A 16980-nucleotide genomic window follows, 5' to 3' on the forward strand; every position below is an offset into this window, starting at 1 on the left:
GCGCCACATTATGTGGCACAGGGGTAAACCGTGGGCCACCTATTCATGCAGAGTTTATAAATGCGAATATGTTGGCATTTCAACCTGTACACTGTTTTTTTTTCTCACAAGGATCAGGTCTTAGAAGAGAAAGATAAGAATGTATATATATGTTAACTATGCTCTTTGCGGTAAATCGCTTCGATCGTTCATAGTACGATTAAGAAACAACGGATTACGTTTTATTACTTTCATTTTTGTCATGCTTACTGTAACCTATACCATATGAAGACGTAATATAAATATGAGAGGTGCATAAGTAGTAGTGAGACAACAGGTTCTGCTGCGAGAGTCCCGGGGTGTTGCTGCTGTATTTTTCTTCTCATTTCTTGGGTTCGCAGTCTCGCTCGGGCAACCGAGGCGAACAGATGTGCGTAAGCAAACGTGTGCTCCAGTCAAGTGATTCAGAGAAGTGCTACGAATAGTGATAGTGACAAACAATGCAACAGCAGATATCAACGATCAAGATTGCAACCAATGGAGAAAAATATTACATAAAAGGGTCATCAGATTTACCAGGCTTACAGCAACAACAGCAAAATAATAACAACCAAAATGATATGGAAATAGAAGAAATGGAAGAGCAGCGGAGACAGGAGGAGTGCAGACACGACAACAAAATAAGTTACCAGGACGAAAACTGGAAGCTAGCAAAGACTAGCAAAAAACGTAAAATAATTCCAGGCACAAATGCTGCAGGAAACCCAGATACAGGAAAGCAGCGATGGCTGCAAGAATTACCTTTAAGAAACTCCTTCAGCTCACTAACGGAAGAAATAGACAATGACCCGACAAGCAAAACCACAACTAAAACACCTTACATATCAAAACCACCTTCAATATTTGTTGAGGCCCAAATAATAGACCCGCTTATTGATCGACTAAACAATGTAGTCGGGAAGGATAACTACACAATAAAACAAACAAAATTAGAACAAGTAAAAATTCAAACAAACACCCCAGAAGTTTATAGGAAAGTGATAAATGAACTAAAGGAAAAAAATGCTATATACCACACGTACCAACTCAAAACAGAAAGGAGCTATAAAATAGTTATAAGAGGTTTACATCCAAAAACTAACACAAAAAAATTAAGTGAAGAATTAGGAAAAATTGGCCATGAAACAAGAGCAATAAACAATATGACAAGATACGATACGAAGCAACCATTGCCACTATTCTTAATAGAACTGGAACCCAGAACCAATAACAAGGAAATCTATGAAATCAAAAAAATACTAAATACAATTGTAACAGTGGAACCACCACGCTACAAAAAAGATATACCACAATGCATGCGGTGTCAACAATACGGACACACAAAAAATTATTGCAACAGAAGCCCGGCATGTGTTAAATGTGCAAAAAATCACCTAACAATACACTGCCCATACACAGGAAAAATAGAACAAGTTAAATGCTATAATTGTAACGGAAACCACCCAGCCAGCTACAAAGGATGTGAAATAAGGAAACAAATACAACGTAAACTGTTTCCTCCACTTTGCAACAGATCACACAATGACCATCAACCACAACAAAGTATAACGGATAACGAAACAACATTGAAAGCACAACACGAACTAAACGCTATAAGCAGAAACATAGATCCCCAAGGTAAACGAAACAATCAGAATGAAAACAATAACATCGAAGACGTTACAGACATCAAAGAAATGCTCAAACAATCCATTAAAGGTATGGAAATGTTAGGAAAAATGGTAAGTGATCTAAACACAATACTAAGACAACAAGCACAACAAACAACAATCATGTTACAACTACTCACTAACTTGCTAAGTAAAAAATAGAGATGGACATTTTGAAAATAGCAGTCTGGAACTCCAATGGCTTGCAACAGCGAGCCCACGAAACTAAAATATTTTTGTATAAAAATAATATTGATATACTACTTGTCTCAGAAACACATTTCACCCTAAAAAACTACATGAAAATACCGTACTACACCATATACGATACCAAACATCCCTCAGGTAAAGCACATGGAGGAACTGCAGTAATAATAAAAAATGACATCAAGCATCACTTACATAGTCAAACAAATCAAGAACACCTACAAGCAACCACTGTCACGATACAAACCAATGACAATTACTTCCAGATGTCAGCAGTATATGTACCTCCGAGACACAAAATGACATTTAAAAAATGGGAAGAGTACTTCCAATCCTTAGGCGACAAATATATAGCGGCAGGAGACTTTAATGCAAAGCACACATTATGGGGTTCGAGAATTAGCACGCCGAAAGGTAGAACATTGGAAAAATACATCAGAAGCAGCAACCTCAACGTACTATCTACGGGAAAACCAACGTACTGGCCGACAGACCCCAATAAAATACCTGACCTGTTGGATTTTGCAGTAACAAAAGGGCTAAATGTAAGCAAATTAAAAATAGCAACCAGCCTCGAGCTTAACTCCGACCATACACCAATTATAATAGAATATACAAGCAAACCACTACTCTATAACAAGTCAGAGTCGCTTTGCAATAAAACCACCAACTGGCAAACTTTCAAAGAGCTGATCGAAAACAAAATCAACTGCAATATTCCGTTGAAAACACCTGAACACATTGAGCAGGCAGTAGCAACTTTGACAGAAATAATACAGGAAGCAGCGTGGGCAACCACCACCTATGAAACAAATAGCAGGCAAACAAAAATTATTCCGCAGGACATCCTAGACAAAATCAGGGAAAAAAGAAAAGCGAAAGCAAAATGGCAAAAACAGAGAACACGAGAAAACAAGAAAAACCTAAATAAACTTGCAAAGGAACTAAAGAATAAAATAAGGGAACATCATAATAACGAATTCTCAAAATTCATCGAATCACTATCCGCGCATGAGAATACCGACTACTCCCTATGGAAAGTCACTAACAAAATTAAGAAAACAGTAAAAACAATCTCAGCAATCAGAAAAATGGACAACACATGGGCCAGAACCAACGAAGAACAGGCAGAAGAATTCTCAAAGCACCTACAAAATATATTTTCGCCGTATGAAATTAATAACAGCATCCCTGGATGGCAAACAAATGAAGAAGTGGAAAATGCCAGCAACACAACTGATAAACGCTGTACCATACTCAGCACAACAGCGCAAGAAGTTACAAACTTAATTGAGGCAACAAAGACAAGTAAAGCACCAGGATTTGACTTGATCAATGGGAAAATCTTAAAAAACCTTCCCCCAAAGGCAATAAGACTAACAACGATAATATTTAACGCAATTCTAAGAATACAGTACTTTCCTACACTATGGAAAATAGCACAGATAGTGATGTTACCCAAACCAAACAAAAACCCACATTTAACTGCATCCTACAGGCCGATATCATTACTACCTGCGTTTTCCAAATTATTAGAGAAAATAATATATAACCGCTTAAAACCAACAATAGAAAAAGAAAAACTAATACCGAACCATCAATTTGGATTCAGGAATAAACACTCCACAATAGAACAAATGCATAGACTCGTCAATGAAATCTTACAGTCGCTTGAAACAAAACAATACTGCACAGCACTCTTTATGGATATCGAAAAAGCATTCGACAAAGTTAACCATGAAAAACTTCTTCAAACAATCAAAAAGCAATTTCCAGAACAAATCTACAAACTACTCAAATCCTACTTAAACAACAGAACCTTTGTAGTAAAAATAAATGATGCATACTCTGAAATTAAGGACATCAAGGCAGGAGTACCGCAAGGAAGTGTCTTAGGACCAATATTATACACACTATACACGGCAGATATACCAACAACTGTCAACAGTAAAACACTGACGTTTGCGGACGATACGGCCATACTAGTGAGGCATGCAAATCTAGAAACGGCCGCCGCACTACTACAAGAACACACTACAAAAATAGAAAAATGGCTGCAAAACAAACAAATAAAAGTGAACACCAGCAAGTGCAACCACATAACATTTACACTTAGAAAAGGAAAAACACCAGATATTCAACTGAACGGCGCCCACATAGCACAAACAAAGCAAGTCAAATATCTGGGAATAAATTTAGACACACGCCTTACATGGAAGCACCATATAAAATCAATAATAAACAGAATAAGTGCAAAAAGGAAGCAGATGTACTGGTTAATCAATAGAAAATCTAAATTAAGCACAATGAATAAACTAAATATATAAATGAATTTTATGAATGAATAAACTAAATGAGTCACATAAGCAAAATAGAAATAGAGCAAGCAAAAATCTTAAGGACAATAGTTAACGCTCCATGGTACGTCAGAAATGAAGACCTACGAAAAGATCTAAAAATTCCAACAGTCAAAGAGGAAATCGCTAGACACGCAAAAAAGTACAAAGAAAGACTTGCAGCACACCCAAACCAGCTGGCTGCTGAAACAAATAAAACCAAAATAGAAAGAAGACTGAAGAGGAAGCATCCCGCAGACCTCGAAATAGAGATGCAATAGGAAACCTAGAAGATGGAACCCCGCTGGGGGTAACCATCCACATGCTATATTTTATTTATTTCTATTTATTTTTATTTTTTTATTTTTTATTCTTTTATTCTCTAAGCTATAACATTTTACCAAATGTCCTTCTGGACAAATTGTAAAAATTCAATAAAACAAATAAAAAAAAAAAAAAAAAATTTCTTGGGTTGTGGAAGAAAAATCGGAATCCGGTCGCCGAGATTTGAGAACCCGGGTTTCGAACGTTCGTAACGTAAGGCGCTAAGCACTGCGCTGCCGTCGTCCACTACTAGTTAGTGTCGAGTGGTGGTATTTTACTGTCGAGTGCCGCCACAAATATAATATAATATAATATAATATAATATAATATAATATAAACTACTTTTGTTATGTTATTTCCTGTTCGCAATAAATGTTACATAATACAAGAATATAAGAGAATGCCAGAATGAAATACACAGGATGTTCTAAAATGTATGAACATAAATAAACTGTGAATGCTTATATACATTCATATTTTTATGAATAGAACTAAAGAAATGGAATTTATATGGAGATTTGTTCTTTATGCTCTAAATATTATAATAGATGTACATGTATTTAAATTTTCTATAAATGAGCAAACATTCGCAATCTAGAATCTAAAATATAGGAATAACTTTGATCGCTTTCCGGGTATGCGAGACCAGATATTCTTCCACTGTAATGCGTTAAACAGGACCGTAAGAACGTTATATGGATAATGGAGGGTTAGAAAAGGAGACTGTAGACATAACTAACACTCGAGTGAAATCATAAACCAGTTTATACAGAGATATGCATTGAATTCAGATTCCTGAAGTTACATCCGTACATTTGGTACACCCTATACAGGAAATATAATTTAACATTGTTTTAATATTATAAATTATATAGCTTCACAAATATTTTATTTACGTATGTACATTAACATTTTAACAGTTACAAATTGAAGTCACATAAAAATGCGCATGTAGAATATATGCATACGTATATATGTACGTTTGTATATGTTTGTATGTTAAAACCCGATATTTCCTAAAACTATGCCTTGAACGCAAAAATCTTATGCCATAACACTTTCTTAGTCTTTTATAAGGAATAATCTCATTGTCAGTTATGCATACATGTGTATGTATTTCTTAATTAGCATGATCAGGCTGCATCTATGTAATTAATACTATATCAGACAATTAGAGGTGGAAAAAATGTCATAAAAGAAAAGAAAGTAGGATGCTTTCTGTAATTTCATCCAGTCGCGGGGATATGCGATCGTTTGATGTAGCGCGTCAACGGGAGTAAATTCCCGTTACGATTGCACGAATCGACACCACGAGCAGGGCGATGCCCTTATTTCTTTTGGGATAATAGGGGTGATTAGTTTTTAATATAACTGGAATCCACAGTTATATAATATATATATATATATATATATATATATATATGTCGGAGTAGAATTGTTTGAGTTTTGATTATGGGCGTGTAAAGAATCTTCGCCTGGATTGTTCATTGTAATTTCACAATCAAGATAACGTTTATTAACACAAATACAGAAGAAATAAGTCTGAACAATAACAATGGTAACTAGACGCTGATGACAATGACCTTAGATTCGATATAGCGAATCCACGGCCCACGGGATAACTGATCTACTTTACTTCTAAGTCGAACTCGACTTACTCCTTGTAATGCAAGGATCGCTTGATTAACTCTTTACTAAGACGTAGAGTATTCACTGATCGTACAAACACAATAGGTATCTAACCAGTGCAACTGTAAGAAAAGGAATGCCTCTCCGTCGCGACGACGCTGCAGAGGAAAACTATGGTGGGATGTGCCTAAGGGCACGAGGTCATAGGATTCGTCAAAGAAAACCTCCGCCCGGAGGGTGAGGGAAATAGACGTTGCTGTTAATTGGTTAATCTCCATGTTGGCGATTAGAAAAGGATGCTAGCCGCTCTCGAGAGAGAGAGTTCCTAGCGGGAAACGTCGTACTTAAGGAAAGCAGACCTCACGTATCCTGCCGCAACAGGCGACAGACACATGGGCTGATATAACAAAGACTGTTTGCCAATCTAAAGGACTTTAGTTATGCGTCGGCATCTGGCGACCATCTCACCCAAAGAATGGGGTCTGTGCGTGGCTGCTGGAATGTCTCATTGTCAAGTGCCGTTACGGCCAATTCTTTAAAGGAAAGCTATGTAACTTCGTATCTCTGTTAGGTGTAACGTTCATCCCGTGACCGTGGCTACACTCGGCGACCGGACGTCGCCTCGATCCCAAGCTCATTGTCTCAAGTTTCGAATGACTGTGTCTGGGTTATTTCGTGAATGCTATTGAGGCTTTTCCAAGCAATTCCAACGGGTGGCCCCGTTGTCCTTTCATCTCCGACATATATATATATATATATATATTTATTTATTTATTTATTTATTTATTTATTTATTTATTTACACTAGCCTACAATAATTATTGCGTCGACAGAAATTGTTTGACTTCGTCGTGTCGGAAAGCACAGTAATTGATTAATCCGAAGATTGATCGATTTGATGGATAGAACGCCGAGAGCTTGACTTTTGATATGTATCGATGTTCGTTGAATTCGCGATTTTATCCGTTAGAGTTTATTTAAGATGTATGCGGTAGGATTTCTGAAGAAAGACTAACTGCCCTAGGATAAATTTCTTGTCCTCTCGGGGAGACGACCCCCTACGCGTTCGGATCACGCCACCACTCGCGCCGATAATCACGTATGCCGACTTCTTTGTGTAATTAAAGAACGGATCGAATCGACGTTTCTGGAACTCGCGGCCGGGCAGCAACCATGTGCTTGTCACGTAAAATAATTAAAAAAAGGAAGGAAAAATCGAAGACGTAAAATAAAAGATAAAAAACGAAAATAAAGAAATACAAAGACAGAATTTATTTCTTCACACTTGGTTTACACTTGACTTCCGAACTCTAGGAGCGACTTTTTCCCCCTCAATATCCCCACTATCCACGCGTTTGTTAGCCGTTCTCGAACATTCGGCGAAAGGACCGTTGGGATATTGAGGGTTCATTGAGCACTTCGCCTCGCCGACATACACTGTCGCCGAGTGCGGCCGCATCTTTATTTCTATCATCAGCCTATCGGTTCCGAAGCGCGGCCCGGTGTCTGATGTAGATCGAGGTGTAGTTGATGTTACACGCTCGTCGATACATTGTATGCCCCGTCGGGAAGATGAGACGATTCGTGTATGACGCTAGAGGACCGCGAGAGACGGTTAGAAACACGATCCATATCAAGCTTCGCGACGTAACACTTTCTGTTATAATATTAATTCTATGAATTTTTATGCATTGGTGCATAATTTTTCGCTCTTTGAGAAACTAATTTTTTATATTTCTAGCTTATCTTAAACCACTAATCAGACAACACATACTGTCATTTAACTATCAAAATATTCAATAACGTGTTTGCTACAGACGTACAAAATTAAAAAACAAATAACTTATATATTAAACAACTAATAGAAAAGATGGAAAAGTATTCAACTGAATATAGTATCACTTGCATATACAGGGTGATGCAATAATCGTAGTATAACCGAACAGAGGATGATCCTGTGTGAAAAAACAAGTAGGAAATATAGAACACGATTTTTTCATACGATGTTCCGTTTCTGACAAATTCCAGTTTGAAAATTTGTCTAGGTATCGATTTAATAAGAATGTTAACAGTCAGCAGGAGGTTATTATAGACACGCGAGAACAAGTCAAAAATGTAAAATAAAATTTTTCCGTTATGTTACGTCGCGAGGCTTGATATGGATCGGTGGCGTGATCCGAGCGCGGAGGGGGTCGTCTCCCCGAGAGGACAAGAAATTTATGCTAGGGCAGTTAGTCTTTCTTCAGAAATCATACCGCATACATCTTAAACCCTGACGAACAAAATCGCTTAGAATATCGAAAAATATCAAAAGTCAAGTTCTCGGTGCTCTATTTATCAACTCGATCAATCTTCGGATTAATCAATTATTGTACTTTCCGACATGACGAAGTCCAACACTATCGGTCGACGCAATAAGTATTGTAGGCTGGTTAAAATAAATAGATATACATTACATAACTGTGTATTCCAGTTATATTAAAAACCAATCACCCCTATTATCCCAAAAGAAATAAGGGGATCGCCCTGCTCGTGGTGTCGATTCGTGCAATCGTAACGGGAATTTACGACTCCCGTTGACGCGCTACAACGCGACCGCGTCTCCCCGCGACTAGACGAAAATACATGGTCCTTCGAGCCGGATTCACGTGCCAGTGAAAAGTGTACCTAACAGTGACCACACAGTGCCACGTGAAAACACCGCCATTCAATAACACGCGTGGACGTCGGAAAACAGCAAAAGTAAGTAACTTCAGCATCGTCATTATAAAATAAATAGAACTCGTTGATCGAGGAACGCAACCAGACAGCGTCCCGACATAACTAGAGAATGAACCAATTGAAAGTTTAAATAACGTGAATATCGACTATGTCGCTAATCATGCCGACTACGGCAAAGAGAAATCTCATAAGAAAAAAATGCGATAAATTATTTGAAAATACCCTCAAGTACCTAAGGGAGAGCATTGACGAATATGAGCAGTCCACCGCACCACAAATCGCGCTTTTGAGTTCATATCAATCCCAGCTTCAGGATGGGTGGAAACGATTTAAACTCCTCCAAGACGAGTTAGATGATCTCGACGATGAGGATCTCGTGCAGGAAACGGAGGCCCTGAAGAATTACAGTTCCCTGAACGCGCGACTCACGACCCTCGCGGATAGAAATCGGTCATCAACCCTTCCGACACCATCAAAATCCGAATCAGAAACCAATTCCGAAGTGATCGCCATTAAACTTCCAGAAATCCATTTGCCCACTTTCGACGGCACTATTGAAGAATGGAATTCCTTCTACGATACATTTGTGTCCACCATCGATCGCAATAAGAAACTGACGCCGGTTCAAAAATATCACTACCTGCGATCGTCCGTGACTGGCAAAGCCGCGAGAAGCATACAGTCGTTAGATATCACCGAGTCCAATTATTCCATCGCAATTAATGTGCTAAGAGAAAAATTTGATTGTCATCGTCAAGTATGCATGCGCCATTGGCATCTGATACGTGACTATCCCAAGATATCGAAAGAAACACCAGATGCCATAGATGATTTTCTTGAGACGATAAAATTGAATCTTAAAGCATTAGAGAAATTAGGGGAGCCGGTCACGTCGAATGTCATCTTGATCGATTTATTCACATCTAAGTTACCCTCATCAACTATACGCAAGTGGCATCATACATTGCCCGATAAAAGGATGCCCTCGTATACGCATCTAATAGATTTTCTGACGGCACGGGCAAACGGCGACCAACCCAATACTAGATCGAAGGAGACAAAAGAGTCGTCTTATCAACGTCCCAGTCATTGACATAACTCGTCACGAGGACAAACTTTCACTACCACAAAGAGGACGTGGAAATGTCACATATGCCGAGGACCTCATGACATAAAGAATTGCCAATTCTTCAGAACAAAGCCCGCAGAGACACGCGTTGAATTAATAAAGGAGGCATCATTATGCACAAATTGCCTAGGCAAGGGATACACCATTACCCAATGCTCCGTCGGATCATGTCGCATATGTCGACGACGACACCATACTCTTCTTCATCGAGATGACATTAAGGTCAGTGATAAGGTTTTGAACTCGCGATCATCCTGCAGTAGGTCACCGAGCAATCGATCATTAAGCAAACGATCATCAAGCGGTCGGTCGTCGAGCGATCGATCCTCTAGAAGTCATTCATCGAACGGCCGTTTCAATAAAAGCCGATCTCCAACTGGATCACCGACACCTCGTTATACCCACCGATCAAGACGTACTACCGAATCTAAACGAACATCTACTCATCGCCACGAACCACGTTCACCGCGACCTAACTCGATCGAATCGCACGGATCAGCCAAAGAACAGCGATCCAAGAAGAAATGACTGAACACGACAATAGAAAAGGTGACCGAGGCACCAGATATATCTCCACAGGCTCCACTAAATCACGATCTGTTAGTCACCACGCAGATAAACATTTTAAATAACAGGGCACAGCCTATCCGAGCTAGAGCGTTGCTAGACACCGGATCTAGCATGAATTTCATGATTGAAAAATTCGCCCCCTCACTGTACCTCAAACAAAGGAGATGTTCGGTGCCGATCGGAGCTCTAGACAACTTGACCACCACTGCTAAGCGACAAATCACGGCCACCCTTACTTCTATAGATGGCACATATACACGTACGGTAACCTTTTTGATAATACCCACGATATCGCCGGCAGTTCCAGACCAACCCATCGATCGATCGCTAATCAAGCTACCTAAGAATCTACGATTAGCTGATCCAGAATTCCACCAGTCACGCCCGATCGAAGTATTATTAAGCGCAGGACCAACTTTAGCATCATTATGCATCGGGCAAATCAAGTTAAATCAAGGAAACCATTCCGAGTTATGCTTACAAAAGACTCGATTCGGTTGGGTCATCGGGGGGAGTCCAAACGCACAAATAGCTACACGTTCTTTTCACGTAAACACAACTGATTTGCAAGCCGATCTAGCGCGTTTCTGGGAACTCGATGAAGGACCCTCCACCACACATTTGTCGGAATCAGAAAGAACATGTGAGGAGCATTTCCGAGACCATGTTCGACGCACGAAAGAAGGACGATACATTGTCGCCCTACCATTCAATGAGAGACTTCCTTCACTGGGAACGTCGAAGGCCGTAGCCATGAATAGGCTCACCTCACTTCATCGTCGATTCCAACGCGATAAGCAATTCGAAACAGCATATCGTGCGGTAATTCAAGGGTATCTGGACCTGGAACACATGAACAAAATCACATCCACTTATCCCTCAGATAACGTATATTATTTACCGCATCACGGCGTGGTCAAGGAATCGAGCGATACCACTAAACTTCGGGTTGTGTTCGACGGATCTGCATCCAGCACTACCGGAGTTTCACTCAACGACACTCTTCATATCGGTCCAAAGCTACAAGAAGATCTAGTTAGCATTCTGTTGAGATTTCGCTCTCATCAGTATGTCCTAACTGGCGATATTGAAAAAATGTATCGTCAAATCCTAGTGAGACCAGAGGATCGAAAGTATCAGCACATTCTGTGGAGCAATTCCAAAGGCGAGATCGAAACCTATCGGCTCAACACCATGACCTTCGGGTTATACCGTAATACTATATAACGTTATACGTTATACCGCAATACTATATAACGTTATACGTTATAACATAATACTACGTATTGTTATACGTTATAACGTAATAGTATATAGCGTTACACGTTATAACGTAATACTACTCAACGTAATACTATATAACGTAATACGTTATACCGCAATACTATATAAAGTTATACGTTATAACGTAATACTATAATAACGTTATACGTTGTAACGTAATACTATATAAAATTTCAGTATAAAAACCCTCTCAAATTAGCCCACAACACTTTTTTCCGTTGTAACACTTCGAACCATCACTTTGTTTGATTTTCATAATAAATTCTATTACCATATACAAAGTTTAATTTCTTCACCTTATTTGTGATACATTCGAATTGCGACGCGAGGAGATCACCGGCGATCTATCATTTTCGTGATTTCTTATGTCTGCTACGTGACACGGGCATTGTGCCATCCGTACGACCGATCTCCCACTATCACGCCGGCTGCCCACAGAGCAATTCGTTTTTGAGCGAAAGGGTTAAACCGTGAAGTGCAAAGATGTACCTTAAAAATGAAAATTAGCAAAGGAAAAAAGTCCACAATGTTTGTTAGAATGCGAATAATTACACTGCAATTCGCTAATAACTCTGATTGTTGAATGAGATTTTCAATTGGAAAAAAAGTACAAAAGTAAATTAAAAAAATATTACGTTGTAATTGCATTTTAGGTGAGCATAATCCAAGATATCATGTATATAAGTATATCGTGAACTCTTACTATTACCTTGCAATCTAGAATCAATCCTGTAAGCAGTTCCCACATTTCACACCCTGTATACTCACCATATAGTGTCCATTTTTATTGTAAAAATATTTAATTATTTTTACTAGTGAACACAGCGAAAAATTTCATTAGTTTGTTGCTGCAATTAATATACATATATCCTTCCTTCACGAAGAAGTATGTGTGTCAGCGAGATTGCTTGCCTTGTACGACCTCACTACGTCACGCTTGCATTTAATTTGCAAAGACCTGCGGTATAGTGATAAATGATACACGGTTGGTATTTATCATAATACGAACTGTTGATAAATACTTACGTTACATGCCCGGTGAGGTTACATCAGGTGACAGGAAATAAGATAATCTGTAATGTTGGAGTTTGTAGTGTACTTGATTTGCAGTGAAAGGAAAAGTGTAGCTTCTGGAAAAATCGAAAAAGCTAGAAAATAAGAAAATAAAGTTCAAAATTCTATAGCAATGTTATCAGGATTTCAGGACGATTAGAAGCGTACGTTGTAACATGCATAGCTGTGTTGTAACCTACAACCTACACCGACGTTACGTATAGTATCCAGCACAAAAATATAGGTTTAAACACGAGTTGATATTGATCATCTTATTTTATTTAATTATTTTTATTAAATCAAGCTATGGTAGTTTCATCATATTCGTACGTTTAGGAAGCCCATTGGCTTCTTCTTGCGCCTACTTTCATCTATCAATTTATTAACGCTATTTTATTGAAACTATGTAATATACTTTTTATATCTCTGGATTGTACTATTATTAATAATTTCTTCTTATTTTATCTAAACAATAGGCAATAAATTATACAGACACAATACATCAATTGTAATAAATAATATGAAAATATTGTGATATAACGAAACAATAACGTACTAGTAAATATTATACAAATAAACATTTTTAAAACATATTTTATTAATATATGAGATATCAATAAGAACATTGAGATATATCTTAACAAGTCTCTAATATTTATTGATGTCTTTATTAACTCCCTTTTCTTTGACCTTGACGTTTTAAAGTCCTTCTATATACATATGTATGTTTGGCAGAAAATACTAACCTAAGAAAGATGAATTATTTTTTGCGAATGATAATGATACACAATTCAATACGTATTTGTTAATTTAGTTATAATATCTTATTTAAAATTATTAATATATCGTACTTCAATCATTTAAGTCATTTTATTCAGTATAAATTTTAGTATCGCGTGAATGTTATTTCACATTTGTTTATAGCAATTATGTTTTCTAGGAAATTATGTTACACCTAAGCATTATAGTAATTTTTTATATTAATATTTACGACTATACAAGCTATTTTTAATTATACTACACTATTTTTTATTAAGTAATTTTATTATTATGAAATACTGATTAAAAGAGTGCCTCTTCTTATACAACCTTTTTCCCAGAAATTACTTCATTAAGCGTTTATTTTAGTCGAATATCAAGCTGATGAAGCTAAAGCACAAGAGAATATACAATAATTATAAATTGTAACACATGTTAAAGGTATAACTATAACGTATAATAAAATTAAGGGTGATATGTGATATACCAACATATAATGATTTTGCTGATTTTTTAATATATTGTTGGACGAGTCCCGAACAACTTCTTTCTTACATACAATCCATGGACGGTCCTAACTTCCGAGATATTAGCAGAAAATCGTTGATACCACTATAGAGTGTGTCCGCGGCAACATGAGTGCAATATTAGTTGCTGGGCGCCTTATGAGCACGGAGCAGCCGGAACTCTTACATTTTGTTCATAATATATACGGGGTGTCCATTGACGATTGCTGAAGGATGGACGGTAGTTTAACGTAGTAGCTGAAAAATCGACAGTGTCCAGGTTTGCATCACCAAGTCGTACGTCTCGTAGGGTAAGCAAACATTGTATCACTTACAAAGCAGCTGCATTTCTTCTTCATCCCCTTGTGTTTCCAGATTGAAACGTTAGACATATGAGCCGCTTAATACAAAAGTAGTGTAAATCAAAAAAGTTAACTTACTTGATAATGGGGGATAAAGTAAAAATCTTATAAGGAATCGAGTGAACGATTGCTACTTATTCCGCTATCCACCAGGACATTAATAAAGATATACTTACACAGCTTCTGCATAAAACAACTTACGCTTTTGAGATGTGATTAAACAAGATAGGAATAAATGGTTTATATTGTAGTATCGGGAATATACTACTTAATTATTAATTAATTAAATTGATGGTTTATTTAAGAACATATGGATTGATACAGATGTTGATTAGACGGGAAACGATGGTTATTTAACACGAACTAATCACAATAACGTACTATACTTTAGACAACTCGATAATTAATTTGCAACTCTCGTCACAACGGATCGAACGCTCTCTCCCTCTCTCACACGGACCATACTCTCTCGATAATGCAACTCGCACTCTCTAGCTTCTCGATTCACACTCTCTGACTTCTCCACTGACACTGACTGTGAATTTGTCTCTCTGCCTTAGCATCCCTTTTGTCCCTTTGTCTTAGTCTCACTACGCACGTGTGTCGCAACCGCTCGTGGCCAGGGTAACGCAGGCCTTTTTTACGAAACTCTTCAATCGAAGGACTGACGACATATTGATGAGCCTGTCAGCACCTCGGCTCGCGACAACGTTTATGGTTTACCCGATATTTTTAGGCCTTTTTGTCCACGATATTACAATATAAACACATTGTAGCACGAGGATATAATACAATCATGCCCGTATATGATACTGACGCGTATGCTGTTATGGACACACAATTGTAGGTAGATTCACTGTGGTGGTATCGTCAGTTGTTGCAAATATCTTGGACACTAGGACCGTGCGAGGATTATATGTACGGAAAAGTTATTCTAAAAAATATTCAGAATCGTGACTCCGACATCGTATCAAGACATCAAATTGGGCAAAATTAATCCTTTTCCAAAATAGTTGTAGACGAATTTTAATAAAAATCAATGACCACCATTCATTTGCTAGAGTTTAAATATCTTTTATACACACATTCGTATGTTTAATTTCATTTATTATCACAAAATATGTTTCTCTCTAAGTTGAGATAACACGCTTTGTGTTGACGAGCTCGATGATGAGATAGTAGATGATTTATTTTGTAGTAGGCTCGTGATAATAATTTTTTCAAAATCCGACTTTTGTCGAAAAACTCAAACACGCCAGTGTCAGGAAAGTAGGTAGGTTAGGAGGTTTCGTTACAGGTAATACCGAAGGATACGTATTTAGATGAGTGTAGGTTTTCCGCACGGGAAACATCTTTCGGACGAAAAGTTAACATCTCGGAAAGTAAAGAACAGAGTTCTATATCTGCTTTCCCTAACTTAAAGTAACCTAGCGATGTAGAGAGCAAAGCTGCTTGCAAACGAGAAAATTCCTGCTACCAGAGCGGTGAATTTCCCTCGCGATTAGGAGGCCATGTTCACAGGAGGAACTTTGCCTGTGGGATATTTTCTACGTAACGAGATTTTCTTTTAGTTTGATCCAGAAATTAATACTATGATTCAGCGCCTTCCAACTTGTTCTACATCAAATCGAAAATTTATACAAATGTGAATTGAAATACTCCTCTTTGCTTGAAATCATTGCTTCTTCTTATCAATCTCTACCTTTTCATTGAAGGACATATTAAAAAGTTATGCCACTGATTCGAAATCTCTGCAATCTTTTTTCAATATACTATACATAACTAGAATCAAAGAAAAATATATATATAGGTACTTGCGTCCTTAGCTATAGGAGTTAAGCTTTTGTCATCTTTCTTTATCGTTCCCTTTAAAATTATGGTACTTGAGAACATGATACGTGCACGATTTCAGAGTGATTGGGCAAAGGAAACTCACGTTGATTTCGGGCTTATTCGTGCAAAATCGTCAAAAGTAAATAATGAGGTCTTTTAGTCACAGTATGTGATTATGAGAATCAGGGACTACTATATTACATTTATATATTATTATTAATATTCTAGAAAAATATCGTTTATCATTCTTTAGCAAAATGCATAGCTATTTACATAGTAATAAATAGACTGTAAAGATTTGACTTATAAATAAAGTAGGATAGAAAGATTCGAAAAAATGGGAATAGTTCTTAATATATGAGTGAACAATGTTATTCTATGAAATCAGATTTGGTTGCACTAGAATAGCGTTATACTCTTCTAATAAAATGTTGCTTTCACTTCAATTAGTTATTAATAAATGATTGTAGTCGGTCGTTAACTTTGTACTTCGTTCTGCAGTATCATTTATTACTTGAAAATTAGTTGTTATTTGTAATTCTGCTATCTGTGATGTTTCATTTGCCCAGACCAACGGGT

The sequence above is a fragment of the Bombus fervidus genome, chromosome 10 (genome assembly GCF_041682495.2).
Source record: "Bombus fervidus isolate BK054 chromosome 10, iyBomFerv1, whole genome shotgun sequence".
NCBI lineage: Eukaryota > Metazoa > Arthropoda > Insecta > Hymenoptera > Apidae > Bombus > Bombus fervidus.